The sequence below is a fragment of the Stenella coeruleoalba genome, assembly GCF_951394435.1.
Source record: "Stenella coeruleoalba genome assembly, chromosome: 9".
Taxonomy (NCBI): Eukaryota; Metazoa; Chordata; class Mammalia; order Artiodactyla; family Delphinidae; genus Stenella; species Stenella coeruleoalba.
In genome coordinates, this window is record NC_137155.1 from 67471799 (window position 1) to 67496179 (window position 24381).

The following is a 24381-nucleotide window of genomic DNA, read 5'->3' on the forward strand; positions in this document are numbered from 1 at the left end:
GTCCGGAGCCTGTGCTCCGCAACAGGAGGGGCCACAGCAGTGAGAGGCCCGCGTACCGCAAAAAAAAAAGAATGACTAGGAGAGAAATGGCCTCAGAAGATCTGAGGTCTCTAAGGTGTCAAAAAGCAGACAAAGGAGGAGCACAGTTCTAAAAGAGCCAGATAGATAGAACGCTAATGGTAGAAAGCAGGACACTCAAGTTCAAGAGTTCCAGGGTCGAATAATTCCAGTTGCCAACATCGTCAATGGAGCATACCTGGCAGTGGGTTTTTGAAATGCAGTGAAAGTGAAAGTTATTTTCATTTAAGGAGACTTAAAAATTTTGTGCTGGTTTTATGCTTAAAAGTTGAAATCTCCCAGTATTTTAGCAGCAGCCTGGGTGGAAAAGCATATCATTTTCCAGATATCAAGACAGGACTCTAGGGCTTCACTGGTGGCACAGTGGTTAAGAATCCACCTGCCAATGCAGGGGACACGGGTTCGAGCCCTGGTCCGGGGCTGATGGTTCGAGCCCTGGTTCGAGGCCTCTTTGAGCCCTGATCCCACATGCTGTGGAACAACTAAGCCTGCGAGCCACAGCTACTGAGCCCGCGTACCACAACTACTGAAGCCCGCACGCCTAGAGCCCGTGCTCTGCAACAAGAGAAGCCACTGCAATAAGATGCCCACGCACCACAACGAAGAGTAGCCCCCGCTCACCGCAACTAGAGAAAGCCTGTGCGCAGCAATGAAGACACAATGCAGCCAAAAATAAATAAATAAATTTATTTTTTTAAAAAAAAGACAGGCCTCTACTGAGAAGTAGGTAAGTGATAGCCAACTGGGCAGGTAAGGAATGGTATGCACCTTACAGAAGTTAATAATTAGTGGCTTGAAATTGGTACTGGGCAGCCAGAGGAGGTGCAGAAACATGATCCACCATCAACATGCACACACATGCATGTGCACACATACATACACACACACAGCCCTAAGGGGTGGGAAAATGAGTGGTCTCCAAGCAGAGATGGCCATAAAAATAATCAAGTCCTGAAAGGAGATTAGATTTCAGCTGAAGCAGGAAACAGAAGAGGTCTGGGATATCGTTGAAAGGGTGGGAAATCTGCTTACAAAAGAAAAATAGAAAAAGCGGAAAGAATTGGGGGGATTCGTGTAGAATGAAGCATACAGCAGCTGGATGACGGTATGCGAGAGGGTGCTGGAGCCGTGTGATCTGTGACAAGAAAAGCATGTGGAATGAGAGGCAGGGTGAGGAGAGGCCTACCTCATATAAGGATGAGTCTCAGAGAGTGACTCACTGAGAATCCAACAGATGGCGAGGGTTACAAAACTTTGATCTCAGTTAAAGGCTATTCACAGTTCAGAGGACGGGAGGGAGGACATGGTTCAGGCCAGGCAGGGGCTCCATTGCCCACCCTGTCTGACTCTTAACACTTCCAGGGAGGATACAAGGTGGCCAGCAGGTCCTCAACCGCTGGCACTGTGGCTACTGATGGCAGGAAGCATAGCCTGACTGGCTGTCCAACACTGCTGTGCTGAGGAAAAGCGTAAACTGTGTGCTCCGTGCACACTGCTCTAAGTTTCATTTGATAACCACGTGACACTTGGCACAGTGAGTGGTTCCAAACTCAAGCTTGGGAGTCAGATTGATGTGGATTCCACCCCTGGCTGAGCCATTCACAAGCCATGTTATCGTAGGGAGTGAAGAAACCTGCTTCCTCTTTATCTGTAAAAGGAGGAAACAGTATCTGCTTACAAACTAACTCTAAGACATTAAAGAGATGCTATAAGCAAAGCACTTATATAGCTCAGCGTCTGGTAGACAGCACTCCATAAATAGTATCTAATATTATTAAGTCCTTATTGCTTACCTAGTGGACACCTTCCTTTTCCTGGGGAACTTCTCCTTGTCCCCTACCCTTTAATTTGGGCAGGGACGACAGAATAGTTCTTTATCCAGGAATAAGCATGTGGCCCAAGTAGGAATTCCCTCCAAATTTTTCACATTGGAACTAAGAGAAAGGGATAGTCTCCCTGCTGGTAAAACTGCGAGATGAAGAACATGAGAGCTGTTGGTGGCCATGCTGTCAGACATGTAAAGAAAGCTGACCAGCAGTAGAAGACAATAAACCCAATACTCCAAGAAAAGCAGACACAGGAAAACAGAAAAAGAATCTCCTGGCATCATGTGAGTTCACGGCCAATTTGTCTCTGAGGTCCACTTTCTCTCCCGCCCATATTATTGTTGCATGTAAGACTACACTACCCTGCCCATAACCCCACCTTGTAACTTGAGCTGGTTTAAACCTAAGCTAATTTTAACCTAAGCTAGTTAAAATAGCATTTGTCTCCCTGGCAGCCAAAAGTATCCTGATTAACACACACACTTAGTATGAACAGCTACTAACAGTTTTAAAATAGAAGACACTGGCAGGAACGGTGTCCTAATTCCTTGAAGAATTCTCTATACACACTCAGAGGTCAACAAATGCCACTGACAGACAAAACTCGAATTCTGCCAGGCAAAGTCTGCACATTTATCCACCTGCATTTGACTAGATTTCACTACTTCTTAGATTACTCAGAACTTATTTTACCCTCCCCAGCTCCTGAATCAGAAACCAGCTGATGAACAGGCCAAATCCAAAGAGAGCCAGGCCTGACTTAAATATACAGAGTGATAATAAATGAAGCAGTAACTGTCAAAAATAAGTAAGTATGGAGTGTCCAGTGTCTGCTCAGACTACCTTTACCTGCTCATCTTATCAACTCATTTCTGAAAGTATTCTAAAGACCAAAGGTTGGAGTAGAACCTGCCGCCCCAAATAGTTCTAGTAGAATAGAGTAGGATTATAAGATAGAGTTGAAGAAAATTTTAAGATTTAAAGCTGAAAATTCAGCAGCGGCATCAGTATAGGTAGTAACTACAAGAATCTCCCATCTCTTCTGCCATCGTTGCTAGTTGTAGTAAATGGCTTTCATTCCTGAAAGCACCTTCCCTACCCTAAAAGGAATAACTCTGCGAACAATCACTAAAAGATCAGACAGAGAACTTTGGCTCTGGGCCTCCTGTATGTTCCATCAATGAAGAAAGAGAACCAGATGAGAATGATAAGAGTCACCTTTGTTTTCCCATTTAGTAGAAGTCAAGCAAAAGTGACATGAAATATTCATGAAAATCAAACAACTCTTTAACCTCTATGGTGCAATATAACAAGATGCCTAAATATTTTACTGACAAAAAAAGCTTTTCTCTGGCTCAGAAATCATTGCCTTGATCTCCTGCTTAGACATAAAAAACGGATAACTTTCATTAGCCCACCTTACAAAATAACTCATGAAAAAGCAAGAAAATACCAGCAGACTTTGCCTAAGAATATTGCACAAAGTGTTATCTCATGCTATGTTCATTCTTAATTTTTGCCTAGAGTTCTTATGAACCTACCTGCCATTTGGTTCTTGGAGTTTAATTTTTGCCTAGAACTTACATGAACCTTAGTAGTTATATGAACACAATTGCATTTAACATGTACTAATCAAAGAATAGCAAAAGAGGAAGAGGCCAAGTCAAGAGACACTCTATTCTCCCATAAATAACAGCTCTCTTATGAATAGCCTCATGTGTAACTGATCCGACAAAATCTACCACCTTGAGAGGCAGGTTTTTTATTAACTAAACAATTCTCTGATTTTACTCAAATGCTTGGAAGAAAACCAGCACACACGTGAGAGTAGTAAATTATTCCTTCAGTCACATGATGGGGTTTAATTAATCAAACGTTGACCTTTTAATATGTAAAATGCACTACTGAATATACAAAGCAAACAGGACATATTTTCTGCCTTCAAGTTGCTTACTATTTAGGCACAAATAAACCATAAAAGATAACATGTATTGGAGTGAGAGAAATACAATAATAAAAGGTAAATTTAAATTATGATAAAATAAGGAAATACTTATCTCATTGAGATGGAGGGGGCCTTCTTAAAAGATGGGATTTTTGAGCAGAAGCCTTGTAGACCTGATACACTTAAGAAGAAATAAACTGTGAAGAATCCAACAGACAAGATTTGTTCAGGAAATGATAAGGCATTTGATGTAGCTGAGGGATGGGATGTGAAATAGGAATAGAGAGAATGACTGGACAGCGATATGGGAAACATCAGAGTCAGTGTAGCACAGTGGTTACAAGTGTTAGCCTTAGACTCAGACAGACTTTGGTTTGATTGCTGACTCTGCTAATAAGCAACTAAGTGAGTTTTTGCATACTCGGCCCTCAGTTTTCTGATCTGTAAAATGAGACTAATGGTTACCTGGTATTCTAATAAGGAGGACTGAATGATACAGTTCATGAAAAACTCTTAACAGACTACTTGGCACAAGACAAGAGCTCAATAAATGGTGTCTACTATTATTACTGTTGTGTTGCAATTTAAATTATTATATCATAGATAGAATTGAATATTAAGTTAAGAAAGTTAGATGTTTTACTAAACAAAACAGCTCCAGGTATAGAAGTAAAATTTTACCCCAAAAGAAATTCATATCTTTTTTTCAAAAATAGCTATTATTTCTGATTATAAAAATAATACATAGTGACTGCAGAAAGTCTGAGAAGCATAGAAAGAAAATTTAAAACCACCCATTATCATGTGGAGAAAAGGGAACCCTCCTACACTATTGGTGGGAATGTAAATTGGTGCAGCCACTATCGAGAACAATATGGAGGTTCCTTAAAAAACTAAAAATAGAACTCCCATGTGACCCAGCAAGCCCACTCCTGGGCATATAGCCAGAAAAGATGAAAACTCTAATATGAAAAGATACATGCACTCAATGTTCATAGAAGTACTGTTAACAATAGCCAAGACATGGAAGCAAACTAAATGTCCATCAACAGATGAATGGATAAAGAAGATGTGGTGTGTGTGTGTGTATATATATATATATATATATACACACAATGGAATATTACTCAGCTGTAAAAGAATGAAATAATGCCATTTGCAGCAACGTGGGTGGACCAAGAAACCCTCATACTTAGTGAAGCAGAGAAAGACAAATATCATATGATATCATTTAAATGTGGAATCTAAAAGAATGATATAAATGAATTTATTTACAAAACAGAAATAGACCCACAGACATAGAAAACAAACTTATGGTTACCAAAGGGAAAAGGGTTGAGGAGGGATAAATTAGGAATTTGGGATTAACAGATATATACTACTATATATAAAATAAACTACAATGTCCTACTGTATAGCACAGGGAACTATAGTCAATATCTTGTAATAATCTATAATGGAAAATAATCTGAAAAAGAATACACACACACATAACTGAATCACTTCACTTTGCTGTACACCTGAAACTAACAGCATTTCAACTATGCTTCAATTTTAAAAAATGATGTCATATACAGGTCAGCACTTTATCAAAAACAAAACCAAAAACGAAAAACAACCATTATCCCATCAAAGATAACTACTACCAATAGTTTAGAATATTTTCTTTCTTTCTTTTTTTTTTTTTTTTGCGGTACGCGGGCCTCTCACTGTTGTGGCCTCTCCCTGTTGTGGCCTCTCCCATTGCGGAGCATAGGCTCCGGACGCGCAGGCTCAGCGGCCATGGCTCACGGGCCCAGCCACTCCGCGGCGTGTGGGATCTTCCCGGACCGGGGCACGAGCCCGCGTCCCCTGCATTGGCAGGCGGACTCTCAACCACTGCACCACTAGGGAAGCCCCATATTTTCTTTTTTGATAGATTTCTTTCCAGTTATTTCTGTGCAACCTATGAACTACGTATCTGGCTACTTACCTATCTATTTACCTGTATATATTTTCTAAAAATGTACTTTACTATTTCACTATTTTTTACATGGCTAGAGAAGAAGTTAAAGTCAATCCTCTGAAAGGGAAGATGCAGAGAGATGAGGGATGAGCAGAGAGAAGCCAAGATGAGAGACAGTTTTAGACTTAGAGAAAGACAAGGAGGACGAGAGTGAAGAAGAGAGGAATCTGAGGAAGAGACAGAAAGACAGAGATTTATCTCCTTGACTTCTGACATCTTTCTCATTTTTGGTTGTGAATTTCCTTAAGAGGTTAAATTACTTTTCTCCTTCAACTGGAGTCATATCCCATATTAAAAAACAAGACCTAGGGCTTCCCTGGTGGTGCAGTGGTTGAGAATCAGCCTGCCGATGCAGGGGACGCGGGTTCGTGCCCTGGTCCAGGAAGATCCCACATGCCGCGGAGAGGCTGGGCCCGTGAGCCATGGCTGCTGGGCCTGCGCGTCCGGAGCCTGTGCTCCGTGGCGGAAGAGGCCACAGCAGTGAGAGGTCCGCGTACCGCAAAAAAAAAAAAAAAAAAAAAAAAAAAAGACCTATAGTTAAATAAGGATCTCATTTTTTTTCCAATTCTACTTTTCAAAACTCCCTTGAAAAAGAAAATGAGAACACTACTCCAACTTGCTTTAGTTCAACATTCTAACAAACAGCCAAGTTTCCTCACTTTACATCCTGTTTCTAACTTAAGAGCAAATCTGCTATCAGAATCAGATGAGGATGGACAGTGCCACTGAAGATCTTCTCAGCTCAGTGTCAGCCCCTCTTCATCAGTGGCCATTCACATGTATTTAACTTGTCAGTTCATCTTTCCAACCAGGCACTGCATCTCTTCAGAGCTCTATTTCCCAAATGGTGCCAGCAATAAAAATTCTGTCATTAACACTGAACCAACAGTAACTATATAAAAACATCCACTGTCGAGTGCATACAATTTATTCCTTTTTTAGAATAGTATTTTTATTTTTAGCATCCCTTGGTGCTGACTACATTTAATCGGTTGACTCAGTCATCAATCAAGCATTCGCTTATTTTACAAATGAATACTGAGTGCCCTGTGCAGTAAAAAGAGCCTTGGCTCTGTAGGCAGACGAAACTGAGTTCAAATTTTAGCTCCATTATTTAACAGTTTTGGGACACTGGGCAAGTAACTTAACTTCTCTGAGCCAATGTTTCTACACTGTCAAATGGGGATAAAAATATCTACCTTATTAAAATGTTGTGAAGATCAAATAATTTTTAAAACAAACAGTATGCAAAAAACATTTTTTTCTCCATGTTTTTACATGCTATAGATGTTAAAGATGATTAAGACACAGACACCCCTCCCCCATCCAGGAGAATCTTAGAGACTAAAAAGGGTCAAACTACAGAAACAGTTGTAATATATTAAAAAAAAGTGATAAGTGATAGCAGGGATAAAGAAAGCTAGCGTGGGTCAAATGAGAGCTCCTATCTTGTTAGAGGATCAGAGAAGATTCCACAGGGGAAGCAGCATGTGAACTGAACTAACTTATTTCAGAGTAGGTAGATGAAGTGAGAGGCAGGGACTTAGAATGGAAGGTACAAAGAGCACCCCAAACAAAGGGGATAGTTGGAACAAATGATGATATGATGACAATGACAATGATAATAATGAAAATAATGGTGATGTCAAACATTCATTCAAGCTTACTATATTCCAGGTACTTTTCTAAGCTTTTAAATATATGAACTACTTTAATCCTCAAAACAATCCTAGGAGGAAACTGAAATGCAGAGATGTTAAGTTCTTGCTGAGGGTCACAAAGGTAGAAAACGGCAAGGTAAGCGTTGAAACCCAGGTTGTCTCTCCCCAGAACCTGCACTCTGACCCACTACCCAGACTACTTCTCTAACAAAAGCACACAGGCAAACGCTGCCTAGGATTCCACGGAACAGCAATAAACCTTCACAAATGAGTAGCTTAACTTCAACCATTAAATCAACAAATACATATTTATTGCACCCCTATATTTTCTTATTTGATGATCCAGGCAGAGCTCTTTCAACATAATTTAAGGGCTATAATTACTCATTTATGTTTAAAAATCATTTCAATACATTTTCATTAGAACTGAGTACTCATTCAGGAAGCCCTGCAGATATTTATTACGAGGCAGCTGACATGCACATCCATGCAATACACTGTATTTGCAATGGATTCTAAAGGAAAAAAAAAAAAAACTTGGAAAGAAGAAAAAAAGGGAAGGAGGAAAAGAAGAAAAAGCAGAGACCTATCAATCATAAGAGGGTGATATAGCGGAAGAATCTTGGAAGACCTGTGGGGCTCTAGTCTTGCTCTCTCTGACCAGTTGTGTGCACATATCACGTTTCTCGAACTTTTAGGACTCACGGCATTAGAGTTTTAAGACTTTGTTTCTCATTTGATGACCATTCACAATTGTACTAATTCAAAAGCCCCCAAATCCTCATCCTGTCACAATTTAATGTCTTCACATGGTATTTTATTATATAGATATGATAATTAAATAAGTTTTTAACGTATCTTTTTGGAGGGCTACCTTTCATTACTAACAAATGATGGACCTGATGCAAAAGTAAAAAATCACCTGAAACATATAGTGCTTCTACTCAGCTGCTGGTGCTCTTGTATCAAAAGGAAACTACAGCCAAAGAACAAAACCCTCACTCTTTTTATCCAAAGCCAGTTATTTTCTCTCTCACACTGAAATCTCATTTCTAATGTTCCATGATATTAAATTTATAAAAATGGTATGAAATCTTTTGAATTTATCATGTGCCTACACCAAAAGGACAATTGCGAGAAAAGCTATCTCATCTCCCATATGCCAGAAAAAGGTAATCACAGGAAGTTAAAACAACTTCCTATGATAGAGCATAAGGTAGCATTTAAAATATTCCACTCTCACTGAATTAAAACTTAGATTTTTATTTGAATTCTGAAAGAGACTGAAATTTATAATATTAGTTATGACTGTTGTTTCATTTATAAACCAAGAAAGGAGTTTAATCATCTGTTTGATTATCACCACTTCCTTTCATTATGGGAGTCCATTATAATTGGTTTGATAACTGGATTTGTCAATTATACAGTCAACACCAACCACAATGAAATGCTTAAGGAACCAATGGTATAAAACTAAAATTCCTTTTTCACGTAGTTATCACAATTTTAATCTAATTCTTCTATATGTGGAAATAAAAATCTGCCAGTGGTGAAATTATTTGGAATAGGCAAGAAATTGGCACTGGAGAGAGTAAGATTGGGGGAGTTACTATTATCACAAGTACATTAAAGTAAACGTAGACACAGTGCATCACAACGTTCCCGATACTGGACCGTAGGTGCCTAACATTTACGGCGTAAGCACTAGAGTGTCTAGTAAAGAAGAAACTCTTACGGGAGCATTCTGAAACAAGTGTTACTAGGTTAAACAAGACACTACTTATGTCTTGAACTTATTTTTATTCAAAAGGTTAAGAACCATTTGAATAAAGTTTTATAAAAGAAAAAAATAAAGCATTTGGGAACATTTTAAAGAAAGCCACAGAGAGAAAACATTTAGTATTTAGAAACAAAACTGGTATTATGAGTATAATAAATGTAAACTCTTGGTCTATATCATTTCAATAAATACTTAAGGAGTAATTAGATGTGAATGTTTTTTTCCCCTCCCCAAGTAAATCCAGTAACATGAAAATGCCATTTCTTTTTACTCCACTAGAGGGTAGTCTCTCAAAACCAGGGCTGGAGTCATAAATCCAACCTGTTTTGGACCTGTTGATAAATTAATCCTCATGTTCCGTCCTTTTCAACAAGATGTTTCTCTAGGATGCTAATTAAGGTTGTAAAACATGCATTTTAAAAAACTGCTGCCTATTTACTCACAGGTGTCCTTGCAGAAACATACATCGCTATGCTTTTCTGTGTTTCTTTTCAAATTTCTGATAATTCAGTGGGTGTTTTACATGTGGTGTATATAGTACATTTTCCTGGTAAATATAAATTCTGAGTTAATAGGTCTAAGAACAAAGAGAAATCATTTTCTTGAGGGTTTAATTTTATTGCAGGTGAAATTCTTCCCCAGAGTTAGTAAAGCATGCACCCTAACACACACACACAGATACCCACTAACACCCTGACACACGTACCCATTCATATGTGGCTGGCTAATTAATTTCATCACATAAGGAGAAGTGAGTGAATGTTAACTGGAAAAATGTATTTTTAAAAATACCCTCTTAATATGCCAATGTTGTGAATTATAGAGAAGCAAATATATGCTTAATTTTAAAAAATTGGTCAGTCCAGGTAAGAAATGTCATTGCTTTAAAAACAAACGAAAAAAGTGTTATTGAACAACAAGCACATATGCTAAATTAAGTAGGACCTACAGAAAACCAAATGCCACTCAAACAGTTTTAAGACGCTCTTCTTAAATAATACAGCCCTTGGTGAACTTTACAGAGAAGGAGTCGGAAGCTCTGCATCCCTCCCTGGTGCTTTTAATATTTGGGAAATCCTTATTAGTAATGTGCCCTGCTATTTTCAGAGAGAAAACACAGTTTCTCTGAATGACTGAGAATCCAAAAATGGGAAAACTTGTCAAAAATTCCTCCCCCTCAATAAAAGAAAGGAAGAAGGGAGGGGGAAAGGAGGGAGGGAGGGAGAGAAGGAGGGAAGGAAGGGAGGAAAAAAGGGAGGAAAGAAGGAGGGAAGGAAGGGAATGATACCTAGGAAAATAAGCAAGGCTGTTCCACTTATTTGTATCCTAAGTAGCAGTGTCATAGAACAGACAGGTTGTTTCAGCCAACCAGACGGAAGCAGCTGCGAGCGCTACATCTTGGCAGTCCGAAGCGATTGGCCCCTCTCTGGGGAGTGGAGGGTGTTCAGTTATTAATGACCGCTGAGCAGGCAGCACCATGTCAGTGTGACAACTGATCGGGTGAACGATGCACCACTAACCACCATGGAAACAAGGAGAAATAAAGCCAGCTCCCAGGATCTCTCTTCACTGGATTGAGGGCTTCAGCCTGCCGACTGAGAGAAAGAGTTCCAGGAAAAAGAAGGAATCCTAGCTGTAGCCTCCCGCCTTCGTTTACATTTTAGAATACAGAGATAAGATTGCTTGCATGTGTGCATATCTATAGTACACGTTTGTGTATACTTTAGTACACACACGTATGCACCTATTTACACCCGGGCAAGAACACAACCATGTGATTATAGCAACTAAGGAACTGAGGAATCCAGCACGCAGGGACACAGAAGGTGGTGTAGCACAGAAACCGCTTTTACAGGGTAAGTTTGAAATATGCATTTCTATATAAATACGCTCTATTTCTTGTTTAGTTGATGCTCTTTTTTTTTTTTTTACACCTAAATTCTCCTCTGATGTTCTCTTCTTGTCTGAATTCTGAAAGCAGTTTTCTTTCCATTTCATTTTTGAGAGGAAATTCAAATGCAAAAGCCCTCCGGCTCTGTGTATGCCTAGCTGTGTTTGTGGGATTCTCCAACATGAATTTTACTAGCTTGAACGCCCATCAGAGGATGTGAGTGGGAGAGAAAAAGCAGTGCTGGGGTGGGGGGGAGGAGGAGAGAAAGGAGGGACAGAGAAGATAAGGGGACAGTGGGAGAGAAGACCAGAGGAGAAAAGGAGAGGGAGAGGGGGCGAGGGAATTTTGCTTTTTCTTCACAGTACTTGTAATGAAAAGCAGATCACACATCATTCTGTTTTGAAAACAACCTCCCAAATGGGGCATTTTTCTCCCTTTCACCTAGTGGTTGGAGATTTAACACAAATGCTGCTGTATGTCAAGAGCCAAAACCACTAAGCAGAGTGGCAGAATAAGCATATCACAAACAGTTATTGAATTTCTGCCAGGCTACATCTTACGGATTGGGGTAAATGACTTCCCTTTAATAACATCCCCTCGCTGGTCTGAAGGGACAGTGCAAATGTCTGATTGCTTATGCAGCTGCAACTCTAGGTAAAAGGATCCCATGAACCAGAAGACTTCTAATCTTTTTTTGGTAATTAACAGGATCACAGCAGGATGGCTTTAAAGTACATTTCCTATTTAAGAAGATTGTTTGTTCAAACCAACGGCTATATTCCCTGTGCTGTTACTGAGCTAGAAGGTTTAATTCTCCTCTAATTTATTCATTTTTAACAATATGTCCTTGTTTCCGTGCGTCTAATTTTTGTGAAAGCAAGCTATGAGAATGAGTCGAACCTTCCTCATTTAGTGAAAAGGGGACAATGTGAAAAAAAAAAAAAAAAGGATTCAAAATATCTATCTAGAAAACAGTGTGCCCTGGCACTATAAATACTGCTTATACCCTATATTTCTCCTCTTTAGCTTCAGAAGCAATGCCTTTGAGATAGAATTACTCTCAGTAAACTATGAGCATCTCTATGCAGTGATGATTCATGGTATACAGTGTGGGTTAATTTATACTTCCAGTCGTATGAAAGGAAGCTAGCTACTTAGAATATGCTTTCAAACAGACAACATCAATTGAGGATGTTCATGGCAACATTCACTACCCCCTTTAATGGATCCCGTAAAGACATTAAAACAAACCAAGTATTTACATTTCATCTTCTGCAGCTCCCTCCTCCTTTCCCTTAGGTCAACTAACCAAATAGTTAATGGAGACTGCTTCTTTCGAACTGCACGTTATTTTTCTCTACAACTGTAATTTCAGAGTTTTTATTGGTTTTCTAGTTTATAATATGAGCCCAAACCAAGAGACAGTAACCAGCCACTTAGACCCTGCCACTTTCCCATAAATGTGTCAAAAAATGAGTCACTTTACAATATGTAATGTAAGAAGTCAATTCCAGGGACCTTTGTAAATGATGACAATAAAGCAGCTCTGACAATATGCCATGGGCTTCAATTTTCCCTCTGTAAAACGAACAAGTTTAAGAAGAGGTTTCCTGCTCAGAGTGAAAAATGAAAGGTGGTGAAGCATTAGCTCAAAATATTGGCAAGTTTGCTCGCTCTGCCTCAAACGCCACACGTAATCTATAGGAAAACAAAATGATTCACTACAAGGAGGAAAAGGTATATTTGCTTTTCTGCTATTCATTAGAAGTGTGCCTTCTGTCACAGAACAGATGTGATATTTTTGAGGTACCTCCTAAGTTCCTAGCCAAGAGAAAAAGCTTGAAGCAGATATTCAACCTCCGGATTTCAAACTCCTGTATAATGTAGCATTGCAGTATTGATTTCAGTTTTTCCTAGACCTTTTCTGGGGAAACTTTCCATACCAAACACACACACTCTTAAATCCTACCCAAGCTATTTTAAAATTGCAATCAATGACACCTAAGAACAGTGGATTCACTCTTTAACCTTGGTAAAGCTCACATACATATTTTGTGGATTACAGAGATCAATAGTGTGCCCACTTGAGTCTGAGAAATACAATCACTCCAGAACCCCGGGGTTGTCACTCAGTGTGTGCCAGGGAGTTTGGTGATCTGATCAGCATCTACCAATGCCAGATGATGGACATATGAGCGTGCCTGCAAGACTTAACTACAGTCTTCCCCAATCATGTAGCTATACCAGAAATAATAGCTTTCTGGCAAGACAAGCTTCAAAGAACCATGTTTTCAGAGTGTTGCTTTTCACAGGCAACATGCTGAGTTAGAATGCTGATTAGTAGGTGGAATTTTTTTCTTTGGTTATTGTTGCTGCTGTTAATAGCTTAAAAACAGTGATATCAGCCTTCTAGCCCAGCAATCAACTTATAATTCACTAACTGTATTTTATTATTTTTCATCTTTTTTACACCTACTCTTTTTTTTTTTTTGGCCACAAGATGGGTTCGATGTTTTACTTTCTTCCCCCAACTCTGAATTTTTTCTGGTGCAAAATGCCTGTGTAAAATGCCACTGCGATATTTACTACAAAATAATTATGTTGATGAGAAAGGTTTGTAATCTGAGTTAAAAAATAACACTTATGTAAGTTAGATAGTATTACTTAATTAGCAGCCCCTGAAGATGGTCATAGATGAGATATCTGTTGGGGAATCTGAAGGAGATCATTTAAAAGGAAGGTAATATAGCATGCTAAAAAATGAGTCCCTACTTCTAACCTCAGTGAGGATGCCCCCAAAGAACGATTTAAAATAATGTAGCTCCAGCCAATCTGGAGAAACACTGGACACATCTGCTGCCACTTAAGATGTTCCATGGAGACCTGGTTCTGAGGGTGTGATCACTTAGGTATCACTCCTCGGCCCCATGCAACTAAAAAAAGCAGGTAAACATAAAGCAACAGTATATCTCATCAGGGCTGCCAAAGGTAAAGCTCTTTTATGCTGGCTGCGAGAGCAGCACTTCGGAAAGCTTCCCAACGTAGCAACTGAACACAGGTCCCGCACACTGTGCAGTGCATGCCTCCCTGGCTCTCTTCTGATGAAGTGATGTCTGGTTGGACACTTAGCAAGTAGTACATGACAGCAATCATTCCCTCAGCCACAAAGTAGAAGGAAATCAAACTTCATAGAAAGAAAGTAGGTGGTGCCAGAGGATAGAAAAAGTAACAGGGAGAGATATAAATGTTTCTTTAACCTGATGGGAGGGGTAGAAATAGATCTCAGTTGGCGCTATTTAGAAGTCATTAAGTCAAGGGGAGCAGAGATGACAAAATGTTCCTCTCAAATTTTGTGAAGAAATGCAGTGCCCACTGGGCCATCTACTGTATTTGCATAATTGTTATATTTGTATATAACTGTTTGCTACTATGTTAATTTATCTTTAGGTTGTGATGAGGGAGGGCTAGTTTTTAAGGTGCCATTCATAAAAGCACATTACACAACCTCAGCATGGGGAAATGAAGAAGGGGAAGAGATTTTCGTATAATAGTAGAATTTTAGGATTGAATGGGACCTTTGGTAAATGGTCTAATATGCTCGTTTTACTGGGGAAGAAACTGAGGCCCAAAGGGTTTAACATCTTTACCCCAAATCACTCAGTTCTTTATTGGAGGCCTAGGGTAGAACCCCTCAGGGTGCTCCCTCCAGCAGTCTGTTAAAGGTCTGCCTGCTCACTCTTCCAAAGATAATATTCTTTAAAAAGTAAAATAAGGGTTTCCCTGGTGGCGCTGTGGTTGAGAGTCCACCTGCCGATGCAGGAGACACGGGTTCGTGCCCCGGTCGGGGAAGATCCCACATGCCGCGGAGCGGCTGGGCCCGTGAGCCATGGCCGCTGAGCCTGCGCGTCCGGAGCCTGTGCTCCGCAACGGGAGAGGCCACAGCAGTGAGAGGCCCACGTACAGCAAAAAAAAAAAAAAAAAAAAAAAGTAAAAGAAAAGACTCATAGATATATGCAAAAGAAAAAAAACTTAAGGAGGTGTTTATCCAGATAATCAAGCACTCTAAAAGTAAAAGCAGACATTCAACAATAGAAGCAATATGATTTGTTAAGTACCTCACAAACAAATATTTGTCTTTGGGATGTAGTCTACTATATTCTGTAATAAGTCATAAAAATTAGAGATTTGCCCTGTTTTTAAAACATTTTAATAATAATACTGCTCTCCTTCACCTATAGAAATTCAGCTATTGATCAGCCACTGTAAGTTTTCCCAGGAATTCTGAAGAGACTCTCCAATCCTTTTTTACTGGGTTTACCAGTAATATTTTAAGGCACTTACATGTGTCCTCTTTATATGCAGTGTCCATTCTCATGCTTTGCTTCTACACCTCACAGAGGAAATTCTCAGAATAGCAATCCCTACTTTCCTCTCTCCATCTCCCCCATTCTGCCTTACCTTTTCATTTCCAAAGTTAAAAGTAAGAGCCTTTGTAGACAGTGACATACCTCCTTAATTTCACAGCCCTATTTTTTTCTTTTTGGCAAATTTCTCTGTTTCTAAATGTGCTCTCCACATTTCGCTAAGATAATAGCAATGAATTGACCCAAAAACTTTGGGGAAGTAAAGGAGGATACAAAAAAATAACACAGTAATTGTGACTATTTGTTTAAGAGCTATACTGTGTACAGAGTAAACAGTATTGTTGCTCCTCCCAACAACCTGCTGAGGGAGTAATGATGATCACCTCTCTTTTAAGATTGGAGAATTAAGTTCTGTGAGGTTAGAGAATTGTGACAGTCAGGGAGCTAACGTGTGGAGGAGTTGGGTAGCCTCACTCCAAAGATGGTACAGCAATGATCATAGTACCTGGCACTTTGTGAGCCCATTAGTAAATGTTCGTTCCCTTTTTCCTGAAATCCCACTCTAGCCTAACCCTTTCAAGTTTTATGGCCTTTGTACCATACCACACTATATGAGGATAGATTTCTGCAACTAAAAATCTGTACTTCTTAATTTACATCACAGCTAATAATATGCCCAAGTTAAATTTGAAAAACAACAATAACAACAACACACAACCAACATCTACTCTTGGATAAAAAGATTCATGTCTTCTACCTACTCATCCATACGTTTGTCTGACAGCATTAGCACTCTGATAAACAGATACTTGGCAAAGGTCTCAAAAATTGGATAAAATGGGATGAGTAAATTATTCAGGCATGTTCCAGGTTGTTGGAAAATTAAGAGCAAAGTCGTCAAAGTCATTTGGAGCAACACCAATGGATAAAGTTTACTAGTAAAGCAGCTTCTTTGGCATCTCCTTTCTAGTTAATCTTGGAGAGAAAATGGCACACAAAGACCTCAAAATGCCAGTAAATTTATTCAGATTACTGAGGGCCCTTTCTAAGGGAGATTTTATCTTTCAAAAGTAATGTCATCGTCAGAATAAATGAAAATCCCTGAAACACATGTTCTAAAGGTTATCATGTAAAGCTTTACTTGCAGAAGGTGAAGCATTCTACAGATAATCAGCTACTCTGTTTAAGAAGGGGTGTAAACATCACCACTTTTTTCCATGTCTGCATTGAAAAGGCCCATGGACTCCCCAGTGACCCACTTGAAAGGCTTAGCATCAACAAGCAATATTTTCTATTTCCATAAACCTGAAACCCCTGGGATTTAATTCCCTGAGGAGTGAGAAAGGAGGCAGTGTTTCCTGACTTGTACAAAGCACTGACTCCAGGAAGGGGAGAATGTATGCCCCTGGAACTGAGCCTGCTAACGGGCCATGGCTAAGCAATGGCCTTCAGCAAGTCTCAGGACTTGCAACACTTGCCAATGACATGAGTAATACTGAATATTCTGATTACAGAAAATACTTAAAGAGGCCTCATTTGCATTGTGATAGAGAGGACTGAATGCGCTTTATTACAAACGCTCTCTAAAATTAGGAAATTAAATTAATAAAATGACTATAAAGGAACAAGGGCAAATATTCTAGTAGATTCATTCCACTGGTAAAATTTGCTCCATAATATCTTACAGTCTCATAACACTGAAAGGTCAGGGCATTTAAATTACATTGTCAGAAATTTACTTTTGTTACGAAAAACTAAAAACTCAAAAAAATGCTAACAGCAGACATGTATTTTCAGAGGTATAATTCATATTGGCCTTTATGTCATTAGAGTAGTTTTCTCACCGCTTTATTCATATCCCCAAGACATACTGGTCTTATCATTGTTTGCTAACAATGTCTCTGGGCTCCACGTTTAATTCTATTGTCATCAAAAAATCAGTCACTCAGAAACACCAAATACTGAATATATTCTACAGAGTATATGGGACCACAATGGACTTTTCTGAAATTTCAGTAGTTGCAGGAGGTAATTTCAGTATACATCTAGACTGATCGTATTTTGATTTCTACAAAGACCAAAGGGTTAATGGCCTTACACTGCACATGTTTAAGGCACTGACAGTAAAACAATGGAGTGGGTGAAAATGGGCCTGAGTGTAAGTTGCAATGCTGTATCACTGAAGAGAAAGTGCAGTAGAATGGAATGAGAAAAACAATGCTACAACCATATATGAAAAAGAAATATATTCTAAGCATTTAGAAAACTTGGAAGCTCTTTTCCTAATAGTTCTGGAATGAAAAACATGTAAAATGCCATTATAAGATAGAGCTTAGATTGTATTCATCCAACAAGTCAATTCTTTGTGTGAATAGCTGAACTGATTCACTCACCAAACATACAATTTATATTTGTTCCTCTTACTGTAGTCTATCACCCACGCATTTTTTACACAAACACTAAAGCGGCTCAAAGTGTGTCGTAAGGTGATGTTCAGCTAACTTTTTAAAATCAATGAGGCATTTGCCAAAGTACCATTTCCTTAATCAGTTACTTTACTTTTAACAAGCAAGCAAATTCCATGTAAATATCAAAGTCTCATTTTCATTTACACTATAAACTGTGTCACACACTCTGCTGCTGTTGGACAAAATGATCAAAGAAATGAAGAATTACATGTTTTATGACATAAAATACTGTTAGCACAGACCTTATGAGTTCAAATCGCATTATGTCTCTTTTGACAATCCCTTATTGGCTAAGGGAATGATCACAGAATTAGCAGATCTCATTTACTATATACAGGCATTTTCCGTGCCCAACACTGCTGAACACTTCATGTGAATTTTCTCATTTAACCCTCATAATAATCATATGAAGCAAGTTTTTTATTATTATTAATTATTTTAATAGTAATTATTATTAATCCCATTTTACAAATGAGAGAAATAAGGCTTAGTGAAGAAAAGCAACTTGCCTCACCTAATTAAAGGCAGAACTAAATAAAGGAACCAGGTCAGTTTGGCTCTAAATATCATGCCTTTGTACACCAGGCAGCACTGCTTCCCTGTTGGTATTACCTAAATATAACTAGTCTGTACTGCCTTCGAGGAGTCAGATTCTCTATCCAAATACAATCAACCCACTTAGCATTTCATAGCATGCGTTCTTCTCATACTAGGATATTATCTCTTGGCAGGATTCATTCATATTTTCTTCTTTTTTTGGTTTCTGAGAAAAAAGTAATGATTTACTTAGTTGTACTTGAGTATCACTATCCATTTGATTAACTAAAATGATTTCTGCAGTTCACAGGCCAACCTTTGACTGGTGGCTTACAGACTTCTTCCTTCACCATTTTTCCGTCAAGTAGAATTCAACATGTTTCTTTAACCGAGGTCGCTAGGCACAATAACTGACACAAAGGAGAAATGCAAAACTTAGCCCGCAGGTCTCAATTTTCATTATTTATAACAATCCTTCCTGGGTCCAACTCCAATCTGTGGATCCTTCCTTTCCTCATGCAATCTCCTTTAAACAAGGAAGGTGAAAACAATCTGAATACTATTTCACTGCTAGTATGATTATCAATTGTCAATGAAATGCATCAATCCTCCTCATTATCAATAAGCTTCCAGCTCTGTAAAGATAATTGATGAAAGCCATAATCCGTTTTTCAAAAGGAACATGCTGAACCAAACCTAAAACTTCAGCAGAACTGTTCTATCACAGCTGCTTGCAAAACTTCAGCATTTCTTCTGAGTGACCTCCTCAGAGAGCTGATTATCAGGGGAGTCCTTCAATCTGACTGTCCTACATAGAAAAAGCTGAATGTGAAATTAAGGCCAAAATGTTACTGAGGATTCTTCCAATGATAAGGAATAGGGTTTAGCGAGCTCATGCTCAGATGTCTTTTCTTATCAGAATGAAGTTTTTTTTTTTTTAACCATTATAATTAGGCAACTGAAAAATGAATTCAAGCTGAAGGTGATAAAAGGTTAAAATATCTGTGCATCATGAATAACCTAACTCAAAGCAGGTACGAAATAAAGAAAGACTTTCAGAATTTTAAATTAAACTTTTGATTGTTTTATTCCTGCTATTTCTTACATTCATACATAACAGTGAGATGGAGAAAGAGAAAAGGGGGATGCTGGGCAACAGTTATTCAACATGTACCACAACCTGGACCCTGGTTAAGCTTTTTACACGCCTCATCTCACCTGACGTCACAGCTCTGTGAGGGAGCAGAGGCTCAGGATGGGGAAGCATTTGCCCAACTTCCCATTGTATCAGGGTCCTGATTTGAACCCTGAATGTCTGACTCCAAAGCCCATGCTATTAAAATCATGCTATTTGCCTCCCATGTCATATATATATATTAGAATAAGCATAATATATTTCTCCTTTGGGAAGCATTTTACTTTTCATACAGAAGCATCCAACAACAGCCTCTTTCTATAGTTGTAAGTTTCTCAGCAAAGTTCAGAAAGCTTATATAATAATTAATCAAACTTCAGTTTTACCACATGGGGCAACCTGATTAGTATTTCATGAATAATATAATGAACACTTAATATAATATAACTAATCTAAAAGAAAAGTATTATTTGTGGATTTTCTACTTGAACATTGCCATTAATCTGTGTAATTTCAGAAGTGTAATGGAAAAAAAAATGATCATAGTTGAATTCCAAAAGCACTTGTGAATATCTAAGATATTTACCATTTCTTAGGGAATGGATATCAGGAATAAAATGAGGAATGTTTTCCAGACCATAAATACCTTGCAAACTGAACATGCAGAACAATATTTTAACCCTATCCTTCCCCACTGAATGTAGCTCACCAGATTTAGGAAATATTTGAAACTTCTTTATATTTTTCTATATTGTGTACACCTAGGAAAGATGACAAGCACCTATAAGCTCAAATCTGCTTCATAAAGAATTTTTTCATATCTAGAATAGTAACTCCTCCTCAACCACCACATCCTGACCCCATCCTTCCCACACAACACTGAAAGTCATAGTATATTCAGTTCTTAATTTCATTTAAGCATGAGGTTTCCCTTTTGAGATAACTATGTTTAATTATAAATCAATGTGCTACTCTGTACTTTACTTGACAGAGACTTCTATGAATCTTTGAAAGGAAAGATATTCTAAAATAATTTATCTTTTAGTCATTCATTTAGACATGCCCCATCATGGTTATTTAATCAATGACCATGGATACATCCAAAATCAATGAAAAGAACCTTGAGGTATTGATAAGAAATGATGTATAACATCTATTTGCTGATGTATAATACAACAAATAGAACCATATCTATTTATCTGTCTATCTATTTATCTATCTAAATTTTCTCATCTTAACACATGCCATTCTATCAAGATTTTCCAAGCCATCATATTCCAAAAGTATTGCGAAACACATTGTCTAGAGGTAATATATCGATATATATATGTTTGTACATTTTGATTCATTTTCAACATTAAACAAAGTTTATTAACCTGTAAGTACGATGACCATAGAATTCACAGTGCTTATTTTTAACACAGAATCTCAGTCTATAAGAGTGACACCTAATTATTTTTCAAAGTTTCAGAACTCGTGGTTAAAGATTCAAGTCTTTTTTCATTGTCCATTGTCTGCCATTTTTGTTTTAGGTTTAGAAAAATTGCTTATTAGCGATGAACAATTACTTGCTTTATACAGAATATGCATACAGTAGGAATACTGTGTTGTATTTTTCCCAAGAGAAGACTGGGAATAGGGTAGGGCTAAATGAGATAGGGGTTTGACTATTTGTTAGGGATATGACGGAGATATTTAAGTGGATGTTCTTAGTTAATATACCTGTGAGACTATGGTAAGAATAGTCCCTAGTCTAAAGAGGACCACCACCTATAGTCATTCTTGGCTCTCAGATGATGTCTATATGGTGGTAGATCAGGTATCCTTAGGAGGAGTGTCTACCAGAAATGGACAAAACCCTTTTTCCCACATGTTCATGAACTCCTGTTTTCAAATGCTATATCACATTCTATGTGGAACTCAACTGACGGTTACCCAGAAACCACCACTGGCATCATTAATGAATGAATTCTACACTGCCTATTGATTTGCCTTCAAATGCCACTGAATAATACAAGTCAGACCCGGTATAACAGAATTGTGAAGCTGAGAGAGATTTTACAGATATTAAGTCACTTGCTCAAAGTGACCTCACTACTTACTGCAATCCTTGCCCAGCAGTTATTGCACAGCACATTGACTGTGATGGCAGAGCTTCACAAAGATTGGACCACATGCTCCTATCAAATCATTCCTTTTCTTAAGCACCATTATGACCGAAAGTTCCCAAACTCAACCTTGTAGAGAAATTCAGCAGTGCCTTCCCTGTGAAGGGCCCATATTTGTACAAGTGTTAGCTGCTGGAGTCTGGCAGAAGCCCAACCCTCTATCATCCAGTCGCTCTTCAAGATGCCTCTTTAGATTGACATTTTACTGACATTAATGTGTTGCTGCTGCTCTGCATCAAGCATGTTAATTACTTGAGACCTGGGTTTTGAATTTGTGCCCTAAAGTGGTCTTAGCTGAAGAGTTGTTTTGTTTCATTTTTAAATCAGTCAAATAAGAGAGAGAGAGACAGAGACAGAGAGAGAAATTATTAAATGGAAAACTCACAAATTAAAAAATGGCAACCATACAAAAAGCAAGTTTCATAATTATCCAAAATAGAAATAGAATGATACAGTTCTTTGTGCTATTCTATTGGAAATTTCTACGCCTCTTGGATATTCCATTCCAAATTTAAAAGCCTCTGAGATCATTCTGCCCTAATCCTCTTTGCTGGGAACATAAGAAGCCTTATAACACACAAAATAATTATAATTTTTGAAATTATAAATCTCATTTCAAACTTATTTTTTAACTTTTTATAAAAACCCTGTCATAAGTTTTCTCCCAAAAGAATGCATAATATAGAATAATGAGCACTAGAAGCTCTGAGTTGCTAAATTAAAACGTTTAAATTGCTGATGATAACATGATCTTCTTTTAGAGTGTAGAGTTTCCATTTATCAAAATAGCTTCAGAGATAGTTTTATTTTCTCTCATTTGAAAAATCCTTCTTGCAAGTTCTAATGAAAGACGTTTAAATAACATTTTAACTATCTCTTTAAGATTTATTTCCCCCCAAATGTAACCATATCTCAAGAAATAACAACTGTCCTATCCCATCATCTCAAAAAAGTTATGCTATCACTTTTGTAGATTTATATAGTTAACCATTGTACCTCTATAGCTCTATCTATTTCAAGGCCACCTTAATACAAGCATGTAGGCATACATGTACACACTTGCACACACACAAATACTGGATTTTTCTTAACACCTGTCAACTGTTAATAGTTCTTACCAGTGTATAAATATTTCAAATAAGTCTAGCCACACTGACCTGTACCTGGTTTCCAATAATTTTTCATCTCCTAAGACATGCCATAGAACTGAGATGACAAATACTGTGGTGCATTTTAAGAGTTATTCTCACAGAAATAAGCAAAAAAAGAAAAAATCTACAAGGCAAGTAAAATTCTACAAACTTTTATGCAAATCAGTCAAATGCCATTCAAGTAGCTCTATTTTGCTCTTCCACTTCTGTTCTCACATCACCACCTCCAAACTAAGTTACAACAAATTCTAATAAACTTGACCATTATTATGACTATTATTAATTTGATAGTGATTAATATTTAGTAATTACTTTGTTTCCTGTTCAGTTAACATTAAGAGCTCTTTTTTTTTATACTAAGAGCTTTTAATGCATTATTTAATCTTCATGCCATCCCTCTGAGGTAGGTACTATTATCACCCACCATTTAATAGATGAGAAATCAGTGACAGAGGAGGAAGAAGAACTAGAGTCTGTGTCTGATCCCTTAATCACTAGGCTGCCTCTACTGAGAGTACTGGAGAGCAAGAGAATACAACAAAGCATTTGCATTGGCTACGTAAGAAGTATTGGGGTTAAATGTGGGGCAAAGTGGGAACAGTAAAAAGTGATACGTCTGTAATACAGGTTTGGTGGAAAGGCTACAATTTCACTTTCACTTCCCAAGCATAACACCACTCATATCTCTGGGTTTGGGCCTATATTCAGGCAACCGTTCTGAAAACCAAATTTGCTGGAGAAATGTCTCCTGCTGTTGAAGAGCTCCATCTTTCCTTCCCTTCATGCATGCACATACACACCTCCATTTTTCACAGCATGAGCTAGTTTTGTAGAGGGGAAGTGATGAAACCCAGGTAGAGAAGAGACAGTAGCCAAACAATTGTCTTTCTCCCACTCCCTCTTTCCCATAAATACATAGTTTTATAAGCCTCAATTCAATATTATTATAGAGAGTGAAACAATTTCTAATGTCATCTGCTTTAGATTTACCAAATGCCATCTTTTGTTCTAGAAATGTTTTCACATCTGTTGCTAAAGCTCCAAGTTTATGTATTTCATGTATCCTTATGTTGTCAGTGTAGCAACAAACACCATCACTTTGATTGCTGCTGATCGCAGTTTTAAAAGGAAGGAGGGGATATTATACATGAAACTACTCAGTATGGTTGTCAACAATAGTTGAAAATAGTTCTAAATACTAGAAATGTCTCATCATGAATTCCCCTACCTAGTCGTTTCAGGCTTTGGCTTTTTGGAACAAATGCTAAAGAAAGATTCTTAAATGTAGGGGAAAGGAGGTTTGTTATTAGGAATAGAAAAGGTGGAGGACTTGCCAATGGGCAGCAGGGGAAGAGATATTAGTGTATCCTAA

General features: G+C 38.1%; 2 protein-coding genes across 10 annotated transcripts in view; one reads left to right on the forward strand and one right to left on the reverse strand.

Annotated features, from left to right (window-relative positions):
* The window catches only part of IMMP2L (inner mitochondrial membrane peptidase subunit 2), a 969308-nt gene that overhangs the window by 471953 nt on the left and 472974 nt on the right, over positions 1-24381 (reverse strand). The gene's annotated exons all lie outside the window — the stretch shown is intronic.
* The window catches only part of LRRN3 (leucine rich repeat neuronal 3), a 40138-nt gene continuing 25891 nt past the window's right edge, over positions 10135-24381 (forward strand). Inside the window, exon 1 of the mRNA XM_079932143.1 lies at positions 10135-11151. The gene's annotated coding sequence lies outside the window, so the exon portion shown is untranslated. The remainder of the gene's footprint in view (positions 11152-24381) is intronic.